This window comes from Spermophilus citellus (assembly GCF_964194105.1).
Source record: "Spermophilus citellus genome assembly, chromosome: 5".
In the NCBI taxonomy this organism is placed as follows: Eukaryota; Metazoa; Chordata; class Mammalia; order Rodentia; family Sciuridae; genus Spermophilus; species Spermophilus citellus.
The window spans coordinates 31,114,540-31,130,385 of record NC_138186.1 but is presented as its reverse complement, the minus strand read 5'-3'; positions in this window follow the sequence as shown (position 1 = coordinate 31,130,385).

Genomic DNA, 15,846 nt, shown 5'->3' with positions numbered 1-15,846 from the left:
AAAAATTCAAACTGTTACTGAAAATGAACGCTTCAACATAGAAGGACGAAGTTGCGGGAACCAAGTCGCCTTAGTGTACTGATCATTACCTGAAAGTATCATCCAGTTTGGGTGAAAAAATATTTGCTGAGATTTCTGGAGATTCGTAATTTTTGGACGCTTGGCAACCCCTTTATATGGAAGTGTTTCTCGCCAGTCACTGCTTAGGGCTACATCAAGAGGAAACAAAACATAGAGAGAGAACGTGAAACTACATTATTCTGTCAAGTTTCAAGAAGCTAGCACAAACCATGTTGGATTTCGAGTTCCAAATACATCTATCAATATAGGAGAAAACAGAGTGAAACCTAAAAATTCAAACTGTTACTGGAAACGAACGCTTCAACATAGAAGAATGAAATTTGGGGAACCAAGTCAGCTTAGTGTACTGATCGTTACCTGAAAGTATCATCCAGTTTGGGTGAAAAAATATTTGCTGAGATTTCTGGAGATTCGTAATTTTTGGACGCTTGGCAACCCGTTTCCATGAAAGTGTTTCTCCCAGTCACTGCTAAGGGCTACATCAAGAGGAAACAAAACATAGAGACAGAACGTGAAACTACTTTATTGTGTCAAGTTTCAAGAAGCTAGCACAAACCGTGTTGGATTTAGAGTTCCAAATACATCTATCAATATAGGAGAAAACAGAATGAAACCTAAAAATTCAAACTGTTACTGGAAATGAACGCTTCAACATAGAAGAACGAAGTTTCGGGAACCAAGTCGCCTTAGTGTACTGATCATTACCTGAAACTATCATTAAGTTTGGGTGAAAAAATATTTGCTGAGATTTCTGGAGATTCGTAATTTTTGGATGCTTGGCAACCCCTTTCCATGAAAGTGTTTCTCGCCGGTCACTGCTTAGGGCTACATCAAGAGGAAACAAAACATAGAGAACGAACCTGAAACTACTTTATTGTGTCAAGTTTCAAGAAGTTAGCACAAACCGTGTTGTATTTAGAGTTCCAAATACATCTATCAATATAGGAGAAAACAGAGTGAAACCTAAAAATTCAAACTGTTACTGGAAATGAACGCTTCAACATAGAAGAACGAAATTTGGTGAACCAAGTGGGCTTAGTGTTCTGATCATTACCTGAAAGTTTCATCCAGTTTGGGTGAAAAAATATTTGCTGAGATTTCTGGAGATTCGTAATTTTTGGACGCTTGGCAACCCGTTTCCCTGAAAGTGTTTCTCGCCAGTCACTGCTAAGGGCTACATCAAGAGGAAACAAAACATAGAGACAGAACGTGAAACTACTTTATTGCGTCAAGTTTCAAGAAGCTAGAACAAACCGTGTTGGATTTAGAGTTCCAAATACATCTATCAATATAGGAGAAAATAGAGTGAAACCTAAAAATTCAAACTGTTACTGAAAATGAACGCTTCAACATAGAAGGACGAAGTTGCGGGAACCAAGTCGCCTTAGTGTACTGATCATTACCTGAAAGTATCATCCAGTTTGGGTGAAAAAATATTTGCTGAGATTTCTGGAGATTCGTAATTTTTGGACGCTTGGCAACCCGTTTCAATGAAAGTGTTTCTCGCCAGTCAGTGCTTAGGTCTACATCAAGAGGAAACAAAACATAGAGATAGAACATGAAACTACATTATTGTGTCAAGTTTCAAGAAGCTAGCACAAACCGTGTTGTATTTAGAGTTCCAAATACATCTATCAATATAGGAGAAAACAGAGTGAAACCGAAAAATTCAAACTGTTACTGGAAACGAACGCTTCAACATAGAAGAACGAAATTTGGTGAACCAAGTGGGCTTAGTGTACTGATCATTACCTGAAAGGATCATCAAGTTTGGGTGAAAAAATATTTGCTGAGATTTCTGGAGATTCGTAATTTTTGGATGCTTGGCAACCCCTTTATATGGAAGTGTTTCTCGCCAGTCACTGCTTAGGGCTACATCAAGAGGAAACAAAACATAGAGATAGAACGTGAAACTACATTATTGTGTCAAGTTTCAAGAAGCTAGCACAAACCGTGTTGGATTTAGAGTTCCAAATACATCTATCAATATAGGAGAAAACAGAGTGAAACCTAAAAATTCAAACTGTTACTGGAAACGAACGCTTCAACATGGAAGAATGAAATTTGGGGAACCAAGTCAGCTTAGTGTGCTGAACATTATGTGAAAGTATCATCCTGTTTGGGTGAAAAAATATTTGCTGAAATTTCTGGAGATTCGTAATTTTTGGATGCTTGGCAACCCCTTTCCATGAAAGTGTTTCTCGCCAGTCACTGCTTAGGGCTACATCAAGAGGAAACAAAACATAGAGATAGAACCTGAAACTACTTTATTGTGTCAAGTTTCAAGAAGTTAGCACAAACCGTGTTGTATTTAGAGTTCCAAATACATCTATCAATATAGGAGAAAACAGAGTGAAACCTAAAAATTCAAACTGTTACTGGAAACGAACGCTTCAACATAGAAGAACGAAATTTGGTGAACCAAGTGGGCTTAGTGTTCTGATCATTACCTGAAAGTTTCATCCAGTTTGGGTGAAAAAATATTTGCTGAGATTTCTGGAGATTCGTAATTTTGGACGCTTGGCAACCCGTTTCCATGAAAGTGCTTCTCGCCAGTCACTGCTAAGGGCTACATCAAGAGGAAACAAAACATAGAGACAGAACGTGAAACTACTTTATTGCGTCAAGTTTCAAGAAGCTAGCACAAACCGTGATGGATTTAGAGTTCCAAATACATCTATCAATATAGGAGAAAATAGAGTGAAACCTAAAAATTCAAACTGTTACTGAAAATGAACGCTTCAACATAGAAGGACGAAGTTGCGGGAACCAAGTCGCCTTAGTGTACTGATCATTACCTGAAAGTATCATCCAGTTTGGGTGAAAAAATATTTGCTGAGATTTCTGGAGATTCGTAATTTTTGGACGCTTGGCAAGACCTTTATATGGAAGTGTTTCTCGCCAGTCACTGCTTAGGGCTACATCAAGAGGAAACAAAACATAGAGAGAGAACGTGAAACTACATTATTGTGTCAAGTTTCAAGAAGCTAGCACAAACCGTGTTGGATTTAGAGTTCCAAATACATCTATCAATATAGGAGAAAACAGAGTGAAACCTAAAAATTCAAACTGTTACTGAAAATGAACGCTTCAACATAGAAGGACGAAGTTGCGGGAACCAAGTCGCCTTAGTGTACTGATCATTACCTGAAAGTATCATCCAGTTTGGGTGAAAAAATATTTGCTGAGATTGCTGGAGATTCGTAATTTTTGGACGCTTGGCAACCCCTTTATATGGAAGTGTTTCTCGCCAGTCACTGCTTAGGGCTACATCAAGAGGAAACAAAACATAGAGAGAGAACGTGAAACTACATTATTCTGTCAAGTTTCAAGAAGCTAGCACAAACCGTGTTGGATTTAGAGTTCCAAATACATCTATCAATATAGGAGAAAACAGAGTGAAACCTAAAAATTCAAACTGTTACTGGAAACGAACGCTTCAACATAGAAGAATGAAATTTGGGGAACCAAGTCAGCTTAGTGTACTGATCATTACCTGAAAGTATCATCCAGTTTGGGTGAAAAAATATTTGCTGAGATTTCTGGAGATTCGTAATTTTTGGACGCTTGGCAACCCGTTTCCATGAAAGTGTTTCTCCCAGTCACTGCTAAGGGCTACATCAAGAGGAAACAAAACATAGAGACAGAACGTGAAACTACTTTATTGTGTCAAGTTTCAAGAAGCTAGCACAAACCGTGTTGGATTTAGAGTTCCAAATACATCTATCAATATAGGAGAAAACAGAATGAAACCTAAAAATTCAAACTGTTACTGGAAATGAACGCTTCAACATAGAAGAACGAAGTTTCGGGAACCAAGTCGCCTTAGTGTACTGATCATTACCTGAAACTATCATTAAGTTTGGGTGAAAAAATATTTGCTGAGATTTCTGGAGATTCGTAATTTTTGGATGCTTGGCAACCCCTTTCCATGAAAGTGTTTCTCGCCGGTCACTGCTTAGGGCTACATCAAGAGGAAACAAAACATAGAGAACGAACCTGAAACTACTTTATTGTGTCAAGTTTCAAGAAGTTAGCACAAACCGTGTTGTATTTAGAGTTCCAAATACATCTATCAATATAGGAGAAAACAGAGTGAAACCTAAAAATTCAAACTGTTACTGGAAATGAACGCTTCAACATAGAAGAACGAAATTTGGTGAACCAAGTGGGCTTAGTGTTCTGATCATTACCTGAAAGTTTCATCCAGTTTGGGTGAAAAAATATTTGCTGAGATTTCTGGAGATTCGTAATTTTTGGACGCTTGGCAACCCGTTTCCATGAAAGTGTTTCTCGCCAGTCACTGCTAAGGGCTACATCAAGAGGAAACAAAACATAGAGACAGAACGTGAAACTACTTTATTGCGTCAAGTTTCAAGAAGCTAGCACAAACCGTGTTGGATTTAGAGTTCCAAATACATCTATCAATATAGGAGAAAATAGAGTGAAACCTAAAAATTCAAACTGTTACTGAAAATGAACGCTTCAACATAGAAGGACGAAGTTGCGGGAACCAAGTCGCCTTAGTGTACTGATCATTACCTGAAAGTATCATCCAGTTTGGGTGAAAAATATTTGCTGAGATTTCTGGAGATTCGTAATTTTTGGACGCTTGGCAACCCGTTTCAATGAAAGTGTTTCTCCCAGTCACTGCTAAGGGCTACATCAAGAGGAAACAAAACATAGAGACAGAACATGAAACTACTTTATTGTGTCAAGTTTCAAGAAGCTAGCACAAACCGTGTTGGATTTAGAGTTCCAAATACATCTATCAATATAGGAGAAAACAGAATGAAACCTAAAAATTCAAACTGTTACTGGAAATGAACGCTTCAACATAGAAGGACGAAGTTGCGGGAACCAAGTCGCCTTAGTGTACTGATCATTACCTGAAAGTATCATCCAGTTTGGGTGAAAAAATATTTGCTGAGATTTCTGGAGATTCGTAATTTTTGGACGCTTGGCAACCCCTTTATATGGAAGTGTTTCTCGCCAGTCAGTGCTTAGGTCTACATCAAGAGGAAACAAAACATAGAGATAGAACATGAAACTACATTATTGTGTCAAGTTTCAAGAAGCTAGCACAAACCGTGTTGTATTTAGAGTTCCAAATACATCTATCAATATAGGAGAAAACAGAGTGAAACCGAAAAATTCAAACTGTTACTGGAAACGAACGCTTCAACATAGAAGAACGAAATTTGGTGAACCAAGTGGGCTTAGTGTACTGATCATTACCTGAAAGGATCATCAAGTTTGGGTGAAAAAATATTTGCTGAGATTTCTGGAGATTCGTAATTTTTGGACGCTTGGCAACCCCTTTATATGGAAGTGTTTCTCGCCAGTCACTGCTTAGGGCTACATCAAGAGGAAACAAAACATAGAGATAGAACGTGAAACTACATTATTGTGTCAAGTTTCAAGAAGCTAGCACAAACAGTGTTGGATTTAGAGTTCCAAATACATCTATCAATATAGGAGAAAACAGAGTGAAACCTAAAAATTCAAACTGTTACTGGAAACGAACGCTTCAACATGGAAGAACGAAATTTGGGGAACCAAGTCAGCTTAGTGTGCTGAACATTATGTGAAAGTATCATCCTGTTTGGGTGAAAAAATATTTGCTGACATTTCTGGAGATTCGTAATTTTTGGATGCTTGGCAACCCCTTTCCATGAAAGTGTTTCTCCCAGTCACTGCTAAGGGCTACATCAAGAGGAAACAAAACATAGAGACAGAACGTGAAACTACTTTATTGTGTCAAGTTTCAAGAAGCTAGCACAAACCGTGTTGGATTTAGAGTTCCAAATACATCTATCAATATAGGAGAAAACAGAGTGAAACCTAAAAATTCAAACTGTTACTGGAAACGAACGCTTCAACATAGAAGAACGAAATTTGGTGAACCAAGTGGGCTTAGTGTTCTGATCATTACCTGAAAGTTTCATCCAGTTTGGGTGAAAAAATATTTGCTGAGATTTCTGGAGATTCGTAATATTTGGACGCTTGGCAATCCCTTTATATGGAAGTGTTTCTCGCCAGTCGCTGCTTAGGGCTACATCAAGAGGAAACAAAACATAGAGATAGAACGTGAAACTACATTATAGTGTCAAGTTTCAAGAAGCTAGCACAAACCGTGTTGGATTTAGAGTTCCAAATACATCTTTCAATATAGGTGAAAATAGAGTGAAACCTAAAAATTCAAACTGTTACTGGAAATGAACGCTTCAACATAGAAGGACGAAGTTGCGGGAACCAAGTCGCCTTAGTGTACTGATCATTACCTGAAAGTATCATCCAGTTTGGATGAAAAAATATTTGCTGAGATTTCTGGAGACTCGTAATTTTTGGAAGCTTGGCAACCAGTTTCCATGAACGTGTTTCTCGCCAGTCACTGCTTAGGGCTACATCAAGAGGAAACAAAACATGGAGATAGAACGTGAAACTACTTTATTGTGTCAAGTTTCAAGAAGCTAGCACAAACCGTGTTGTATTTAGAGTTCCAAATATATCTATCAATATAGGAGAAAACAGAGTGAGACCTAAAAATTCAAACTGTTACTGGAAATGAACGCTTCAACATAGAAGGACGAAGTTGCGGGAACCAAGTCGCCTTAGTGTACTGATCATTACCTGAAAGTATCATCCAGTTTGGATGAAAAAATATTTGCTGAGATTTCTGGAGATTCGTAATTTTTGGACGCTTGGCAACCCCTTTATATGGAAGTGTTTCTCGCCAGTCACTGCTTAGGGCTACATCAAGAGGAAACAAAACATAGAGATAGAACCTGAAACTACATTATTGTGTCATGTTTCAAGATGCTAGCACAAACCGTGTTGGATTTAGAGTTCCAAATACATCTATCAATATAGGAAAAAACAGAGTGAAACCTAAAAATTCAAACTGTTACTGGAAACGAACGCTACAACATAGAAGAACGAAATTTGGTGAACCAAGTCAGCTTAGTGTACTGATCATTACCTGAAAGTATCATCCAGTTTGGGTGAAAAAATATTTGCTGAGATTTCTGGAGATTCCTCATTTTTGGACGCTTGGCAACCCCTTTATATGGAAGTGTTTCTCGCCAGTCACTGCTTAGGGCTACATCAAGAGGAAACAAAACATAGAGATAGAACGTGAAACTACATTATTGTGTCAAGTTTCAAGAAGCTAGCACAAACCGTGTTGTATTTAGAGTTCCAAATACTTCTATCAATATAGGAGAAAACAGAGTGAAACCTAAAAATTCAAACTGTTACTGGAAACGAACGCTACAACATAGAAGAACGAAATTTGGTGAACCAAGTCAGCTTAGTGTACTGATCATTACCTGAAAGTATCATCCAGTTTGGGTGAAAAAATATTTGCTGAGATTTCTGGAGATTCGTAATTTTTGGACGCTTGGCAACCCGTTTCCATGAAAGTGTTTCTCGCCAGTCACTGCTTAGGGCTACATCAAGAGGAAACAAAACATAGAGACAGAATGTGAAACTACTTTATTGTGTCAAGTTTCAAGAAGCTAGCACAAACCGTGTTGGATTTAGAGTTCCAAATACATCTATCAATATAGGAGAAAACAGAATGACACCTAAAAATTCAAACTGTTACTGGAAATGAACGCTTCAACATAGAAGAACGAAGTTTCGGGAACCAAGTCGCCTTAGTGTACTGATCATTACCTGAAAGTATCATCCAGTTTGGGTGAAAAAATATTTGCTGAGATTTCTGGAGATTCGTAATTTTTGGACGCTTGGCAACCCCTTTATATGGAAGTGTTTCTCGCCAGTCAGTGCTTAGGTCTACATCAAGAGGAAACAAAACATAGAGATAGAACATGAAACTACATTATTGTGTCAAGTTTCAAGAAGCTAGCACAAACCGTGTTGTATTTAGAGTTCCAAATACATCTATCAATATAGGAGAAAACAGAGTGAAACCGAAAAATTCAAACTGTTACTGGAAACGAACGCTTCAACATAGAAGAACGAAATTTGGTGAACCAAGTGGGCTTAGTGTACTGATCATTACCTGAAAGGATCATCAAGTTTGGGTGAAAAAATATTTGCTGAGATTTCTGGAGATTCGTAATTTTTGGACGCTTGGCAACCCCTTTATATGGAAGTGTTTCTCGCCAGTCACTGCTTAGGGCTACATCAAGAGGAAACAAAACATAGAGATAGAACGTGAAACTACATTATTGTGTCAAGTTTCAAGAAGCTAGCACAAACAGTGTTGGATTTAGAGTTCCAAATACATCTATCAATATAGGAGAAAACAGAGTGAAACCTAAAAATTCAAACTGTTACTGGAAACGAACGCTTCAACATGGAAGAACGAAATTTGGGGAACCAAGTCAGCTTAGTGTGCTGAACATTATGTGAAAGTATCATCCTGTTTGGGTGAAAAAATATTTGCTGACATTTCTGGAGATTCGTAATTTTTGGATGCTTGGCAACCCCTTTCCATGAAAGTGTTTCTCCCAGTCACTGCTAAGGGCTACATCAAGAGGAAACAAAACATAGAGACAGAACGTGAAACTACTTTATTGTGTCAAGTTTCAAGAAGCTAGCACAAACCGTGTTGGATTTAGAGTTCCAAATACATCTATCAATATAGGAGAAAACAGAGTGAAACCTAAAAATTCAAACTGTTACTGGAAACGAACGCTTCAACATAGAAGAACGAAATTTGGTGAACCAAGTGGGCTTAGTGTTCTGATCATTACCTGAAAGTTTCATCCAGTTTGGGTGAAAAAATATTTGCTGAGATTTCTGGAGATTCGTAATATTTGGACGCTTGGCAATCCCTTTATATGGAAGTGTTTCTCGCCAGTCGCTGCTTAGGGCTACATCAAGAGGAAACAAAACATAGAGATAGAACGTGAAACTACATTATAGTGTCAAGTTTCAAGAAGCTAGCACAAACCGTGTTGGATTTAGAGTTCCAAATACATCTTTCAATATAGGTGAAAATAGAGTGAAACCTAAAAATTCAAACTGTTACTGGAAATGAACGCTTCAACATAGAAGGACGAAGTTGCGGGAACCAAGTCGCCTTAGTGTACTGATCATTACCTGAAAGTATCATCCAGTTTGGATGAAAAAATATTTGCTGAGATTTCTGGAGACTCGTAATTTTTGGAAGCTTGGCAACCAGTTTCCATGAACGTGTTTCTCGCCAGTCACTGCTTAGGGCTACATCAAGAGGAAACAAAACATGGAGATAGAACGTGAAACTACTTTATTGTGTCAAGTTTCAAGAAGCTAGCACAAACCGTGTTGTATTTAGAGTTCCAAATATATCTATCAATATAGGAGAAAACAGAGTGAGACCTAAAAATTCAAACTGTTACTGGAAATGAACGCTTCAACATAGAAGGACGAAGTTGCGGGAACCAAGTCGCCTTAGTGTACTGATCATTACCTGAAAGTATCATCCAGTTTGGATGAAAAAATATTTGCTGAGATTTCTGGAGATTCGTAATTTTTGGACGCTTGGCAACCCCTTTATATGGAAGTGTTTCTCGCCAGTCACTGCTTAGGGCTACATCAAGAGGAAACAAAACATAGAGATAGAACCTGAAACTACATTATTGTGTCATGTTTCAAGATGCTAGCACAAACCGTGTTGGATTTAGAGTTCCAAATACATCTATCAATATAGGAAAAAACAGAGTGAAACCTAAAAATTCAAACTGTTACTGGAAACGAACGCTACAACATAGAAGAACGAAATTTGGTGAACCAAGTCAGCTTAGTGTACTGATCATTACCTGAAAGTATCATCCAGTTTGGGTGAAAAAATATTTGCTGAGATTTCTGGAGATTCCTCATTTTTGGACGCTTGGCAACCCCTTTATATGGAAGTGTTTCTCGCCAGTCACTGCTTAGGGCTACATCAAGAGGAAACAAAACATAGAGATAGAACGTGAAACTACATTATTGTGTCAAGTTTCAAGAAGCTAGCACAAACCGTGTTGTATTTAGAGTTCCAAATACTTCTATCAATATAGGAGAAAACAGAGTGAAACCTAAAAATTCAAACTGTTACTGGAAACGAACGCTACAACATAGAAGAACGAAATTTGGTGAACCAAGTCAGCTTAGTGTACTGATCATTACCTGAAAGTATCATCCAGTTTGGGTGAAAAAATATTTGCTGAGATTTCTGGAGATTCGTAATTTTTGGACGCTTGGCAACCCGTTTCCATGAAAGTGTTTCTCGCCAGTCACTGCTTAGGGCTACATCAAGAGGAAACAAAACATAGAGACAGAATGTGAAACTACTTTATTGTGTCAAGTTTCAAGAAGCTAGCACAAACCGTGTTGGATTTAGAGTTCCAAATACATCTATCAATATAGGAGAAAACAGAATGACACCTAAAAATTCAAACTGTTACTGGAAATGAACGCTTCAACATAGAAGAACGAAGTTTCGGGAACCAAGTCGCCTTAGTGTACTGATCATTACCTGAAAGTATCATCCAGTTTGGGTGAAAAAATATTTGCTGAGATTTCTGGAGATTCGTCATTTTTGGACGCTTGGCAACCCCTTTATATGGAAGTGTTTCTCGCCAGTCACTGCTTAGGGCTACATCAAGAGGAAACAAAACATAGAGATAGAACGTGAAACTACATTATTGTGTCAAGTTTCAAGAAGCTAGCACAAACCGTATTGTATTTAGAGTTCCAAATACTTCTATCAATATAGGAGAAAACAGAGTGAAACCGAAAATTTCAAACTGTTACTGGAAACGAACGCTTCAACATAGAAGAACGAAATTTGGTGAACCAAGTGGGCTTAGTGTACTGATCATTACCTGAAAGTATCATCCAGTTTGGGTGAAAAAATATTTGCTGAGATTTCTGGAGATTCGTAATTTTTGGACGCTTGGCAACCCCTTTATATGGAAGTGTTTCTCGCCAGTCACTGCTTAGGGCTACATCAAGAGGAAACAAAACATAGAGATAGAACGTGAAACTACATTATTGTGTCAAGTTTCAAGATGCTAGCACAAACCGTGTTGGATTTAGAGTTCCAAATACATCTATCATTATAGGAGAAAACAGAGTGAAACCTAAAAATTCAAACTGTTACTGGAAACGAATGCTTCAACATAGAAGAATGAAATTTGGGGAACCAAGTCAGCTTAGTGTACTGATCATTACCTGAAAGTATCATCCAGTTTGGGTGAAAAAATATTTGCTGAGATTTCTGGAGATTCGTAATTTTTGGACGCTTGGCAACCCGTTTCCATGAAAGTGTTTCTCGCCAGTCACTGCTAAGGGCTACATCAAGAGGAAACAAAACATAGAGACAGAACGTGAAACTACTTTATTGTGTCAAGTTTCAAGAAGCTAGCACAAACCGTGTTGGATGTAGAGTTCCAAATACATCTATCAATATAGGAGAAAATAGAGTGAAACCTAAAAATTCAAACTGTTACTGGAAATGAACGCTTCAAAATAGAAGGACGAAGTTGCGGGATCCAAGTCGCCTTACTGTACTGATCATTACCTGAAAGTATCATCCAGTTTGGGTGAAAAAATATTTGCTGAGATTTCTGGAGATTCGTAATTTTTGGACGCTTGGCAACCCCTTTATATTGAAGTGTTTCTCGCCAGTCACTGCTTAGGGCTACATCAAGTGGAAACAAAACATAGAGATAGAACTTGAAACTACATTATTGTGTCAAGTTGCAAGAAGCTAGCAAAAACCGTGTTGGATTTAGAGTTCCAAATACATCTATCAATATAGGAGAAAATAGAGTGAAACCTAAAAATTCAAACTGTAACTGGAAATGAACGCTTCAAAATAGAAGGACGAAGTTGCGGGAACCAAGTCGCCTTACTGTACTGATCATTACCTGAAAGTATCATCCAGTTTGGGTGAAAAAATATTTGCTGAGATTTCTGGAGATTCGTAATTTTTGGACGCTTGGCAACCCCTTTATATGGAAGTGTTTCTCGCCAGTCACTGCTTAGGGCTACATCAAGAGGAAACAAAACATAGAGATAGAACATGAAACTACATTATTTTGTCAAGTTTCCAGAAGCTAGCACAAACCGTGTTGGATTTAGAGTTCCAAATACATCTATCAATATAGGAGAAAACAGAGTGAAACCGAAAAATTCAAACTGTTACTGGAAACGAACGCTTCAACATAGAAGAACGAAATTTGGTGAACCAAGTGGGCTTAGTGTACTGATCATTACCTGAAAGTATCATCCGGTTTGGGTGAAAAAATATTTGCTGAGATTTCTGGAGATTCGTAATTTTTGGACGCTTGGCAACCCCTTTATATTTAAGTGTTTCTCGCCAGTCACTGCTTAGGGCTACATCAAGAGGAAACAAAACATAGAGATAGAACGTGAAACTACATTATTGTGTCAAGTTTCAAGAAGCTAGCACAAACCGTGTTGGATTTAGAGTTCCAAATACATCTATCAATATAGGAGAAAACAGAATGAAACCTAAAAATTCAAACTGTTACTGGAAATGAACGCTTCAAAATAGAAGGACGAAGTTGCGGGAACCAAGTCGCCTCACTGTACTGATCATTACCTGAAAGTATCATCCAGTTTGTGTGAAAAAATATTTGCTGAGATTTCTGGAGATTCGTAATTTTTGGACGCTTGGCAACCCCTTTATATGGAAGTGTTTCTCGCCAGTCACTGCTTAGGGCTACATCAAGTGGAAACAAAACATAGAGATAGAACTTGAAACTACATTATTGTGTCAAGTTTCAAGAAGCTAGCACAAACCGTGTTGGATTTAGAGTTCCAAATACATCTATCAATACAGGAGAAAACAGAGTGAAACCTAAAAATTCAAACTGCTACTGGAAACGAACGCTACAACATAGAAGAACGAAATTTGGTGAACCAAGTCAGATTAGTGTACTGATCATTACCTGAAAGTATCATCCAGTTTGGGTGAAAAAATATTTGCTGAGATTTCTGGAGATTCGTCATTTTTGGACGCTTGGCAACCCCTTTATATGGAAGTGTTTCTCGCCAGTCACTGCTTAGGGCTACATCAATAGGAAACAAAACATAGAGATAGAACATGAAACTACATTATTTTGTCAAGTTTCAAGAAGCTAGCACAAACCGTGTTGGATTTAGAGTTCCAAATACATCTATCAATATAGGAGAAAACAGAGTGAAACAGAAAAATTCAAACTGTTACTGGAAACGAACGCTTCAACATAGAAGAACGAAATTTGGTGAACCAAGTGGGCTTAGTGTACTGATCATTACCTGAAAGTATCATCCGGTTTGGGTGAAAAAATATTTGCTGAGATTTATGGAGATTCGTAATTTTTGGACGCTTGGCAACCCCTTTATATGGAAGTGTTTCTCGCCAGTCACTGCTTAGGGCTACATCAAGAGGAAACAAAACATAGAGATAGAACGTGAAACTACATTATTGTGTCAAGTTTCAAGAAGCTAGCACAAACCGTGTTGGATTTAGAGTTCCAAATACATCTATCAATATAGGAGAAAACAGAGTGAAACCTAAAAATTCAAACTGTTACTGGAAACGAACACTACAACATAGAAGAATGAAATTTGGGGAACCAAGTCAGCTTAGTGTACTGATCATTACCTGAAAGTATCATCCAGTTTGGGTGAAAAAATATTTGCTGAGATTTCTGGAGATTCGTCATTTTTGGACGCTTGGCAACCCCTTTATATGGAAGTGTTTCTCGCCAGTCACTGCTTAGGGCTACATCAAGAGGAAACAAAACATAGAGATAGAACGTGAAACTACATTATTGTGTCAAGTTTCAAGAAGCTAGCACAAACCGTGTTGTATTTAGAGTTCCAAATACTTCTATCAATATAGGAGAAAACAGAGTGAAACCGAAAAATTCAAACTGTTACTGGAAACGAACGCTTCAACATAGAAGAACGAAATTTGGTGAACCAAGTGGGCTTAGTGTACTGATCATTACCTGAAAGTATCATCCAGTTTGGGTGAAAAAATATTTGCTGAGATTTCTGGAGATTCGTAATTTTTGGACGCTTGGCAACCCCTTTATATGGAAGTGTTTCTCGCCAGTCACTGCTTAGGGCTACATCAAGAGGAAACAAAACATAGAGATAGAACGTGAAACTACATTATTGTGTCAAGTTTCAAGAAGCTAGCACAAACCGTGTTGGATTTAGAGTTCCAAATACATCTATCATTATAGGAGAAAACAAAGTGAAACCTAAAAATTCAAACTGTTACTGGAAACGAACGCTTCAACATAGAAGAATGAAATTTGGGGAACCAAGTCAGCTTAGTGTACTGATCATTACCTGAAAGTATCATCCAGTTTGGGTGAAAAAATATTTGCTGAGATTTCTGGAGATTCGTAATTTTTGGACGCTTGGCAACCCGTTTCCATGAAAGTGTTTCTCGCCAGTCACTGCTAAGGGCTACATCAAGAGGAAACAAAACATAGAGACAGAACGTGAAACTACTTTATTGTGTCAAGTTTCAAGAAGCTAGCACAAACCGTGTTGGATTTAGAGTTCCAAATACATCTATCAATATAGGAGAAAATAGAGTGAAACCTAAAAATTCAAACTGTTACTGGAAATGAACGCTTCAAAATAGAAGGACGAAGTTGCGGGAACCAAGTCGCCTTAGTGTACTGATCATTACCTGAAAGTATCATCCAGTTTGGGTGAAAAAATATTTGCTGAGATTTCTGGAGATTCGTAATTTTTGGACGCTTGGCAACCCCTTTATATGGAAGTGTTTCTCGCCAGTCACTGCTTAGGGCTACATCAAGTGGAAACAAAACATAGAGATAGAACTTGAAACTACATTATTGTGTCAAGTTTCAAGAAGCTAGCACAAACCGTGTTGGATTTAGAGTTCCAAATACATCTATCAATATAGGAGAAAACAGAGTGAAACCTAAAAATTAAAACTGCTACTGGAAACGAACGCTACAACATAGAAGAACGAAATTTGGTGAACCAAGTCATCTTAGTGTACTGATCATTACCTGAAAGTATCATCCAGTTTGGGTGAAAAAATATTTGCTGAGATTTCTGGAGATTCGTAATTTTTGGACGCTTGGCAACCCCTTTATATGGAAGTGTTTCTCGCCAGTCACTGCTTAGGGCTACATCAAGAGGAAACAAAACATAGAGATAGAACATGAAACTACATTATTTTGTCAAGTTTCAAGAAGCTAGCACAAACCGTGTTGGATTTAGTGTTCCAAATACATCTATCAATATAGGAGAAAACAGAGAGAAACCGAAAAATTCAAACTGTTACTGGAAACGAACGCTTCAACATAGAAGAACGAAATTTGGTGAACCAAGTGGGCTTAGTGTACCGATCATTACCTGAAAGTATCCTCCAGTTTGGGTGAAAAAATATTTGCTGAGATTTCTGGAGATTCGTAATTTTTGGACGCTTGGCAACCCCTTTATATGGAAGTGTTTCTCGCCAGTCACTGCTTAGGGCTACATCAAGAGGAAACAAAACATAGAGATAGAACCTGAAACTACATTATTGTGTCAAGTTTCAAGATGCTAGCACAAACCGTGTTGGATTTAGAGTTCCAAATACATCTATCAATATAGGAAAAAACAGAGTGAAACCTAAAAATTCAAACTGTTACTGGAAACGAACGCTACAACATAGAAGAACAAAATTTGGTGAACCAAGTCAGCTTAGTGTACTGATCATTACCTGAAAGTATCATCCAGTTTGGGTGAAAAAATATTTGCTGAGATTTCTGGAGATTCGTC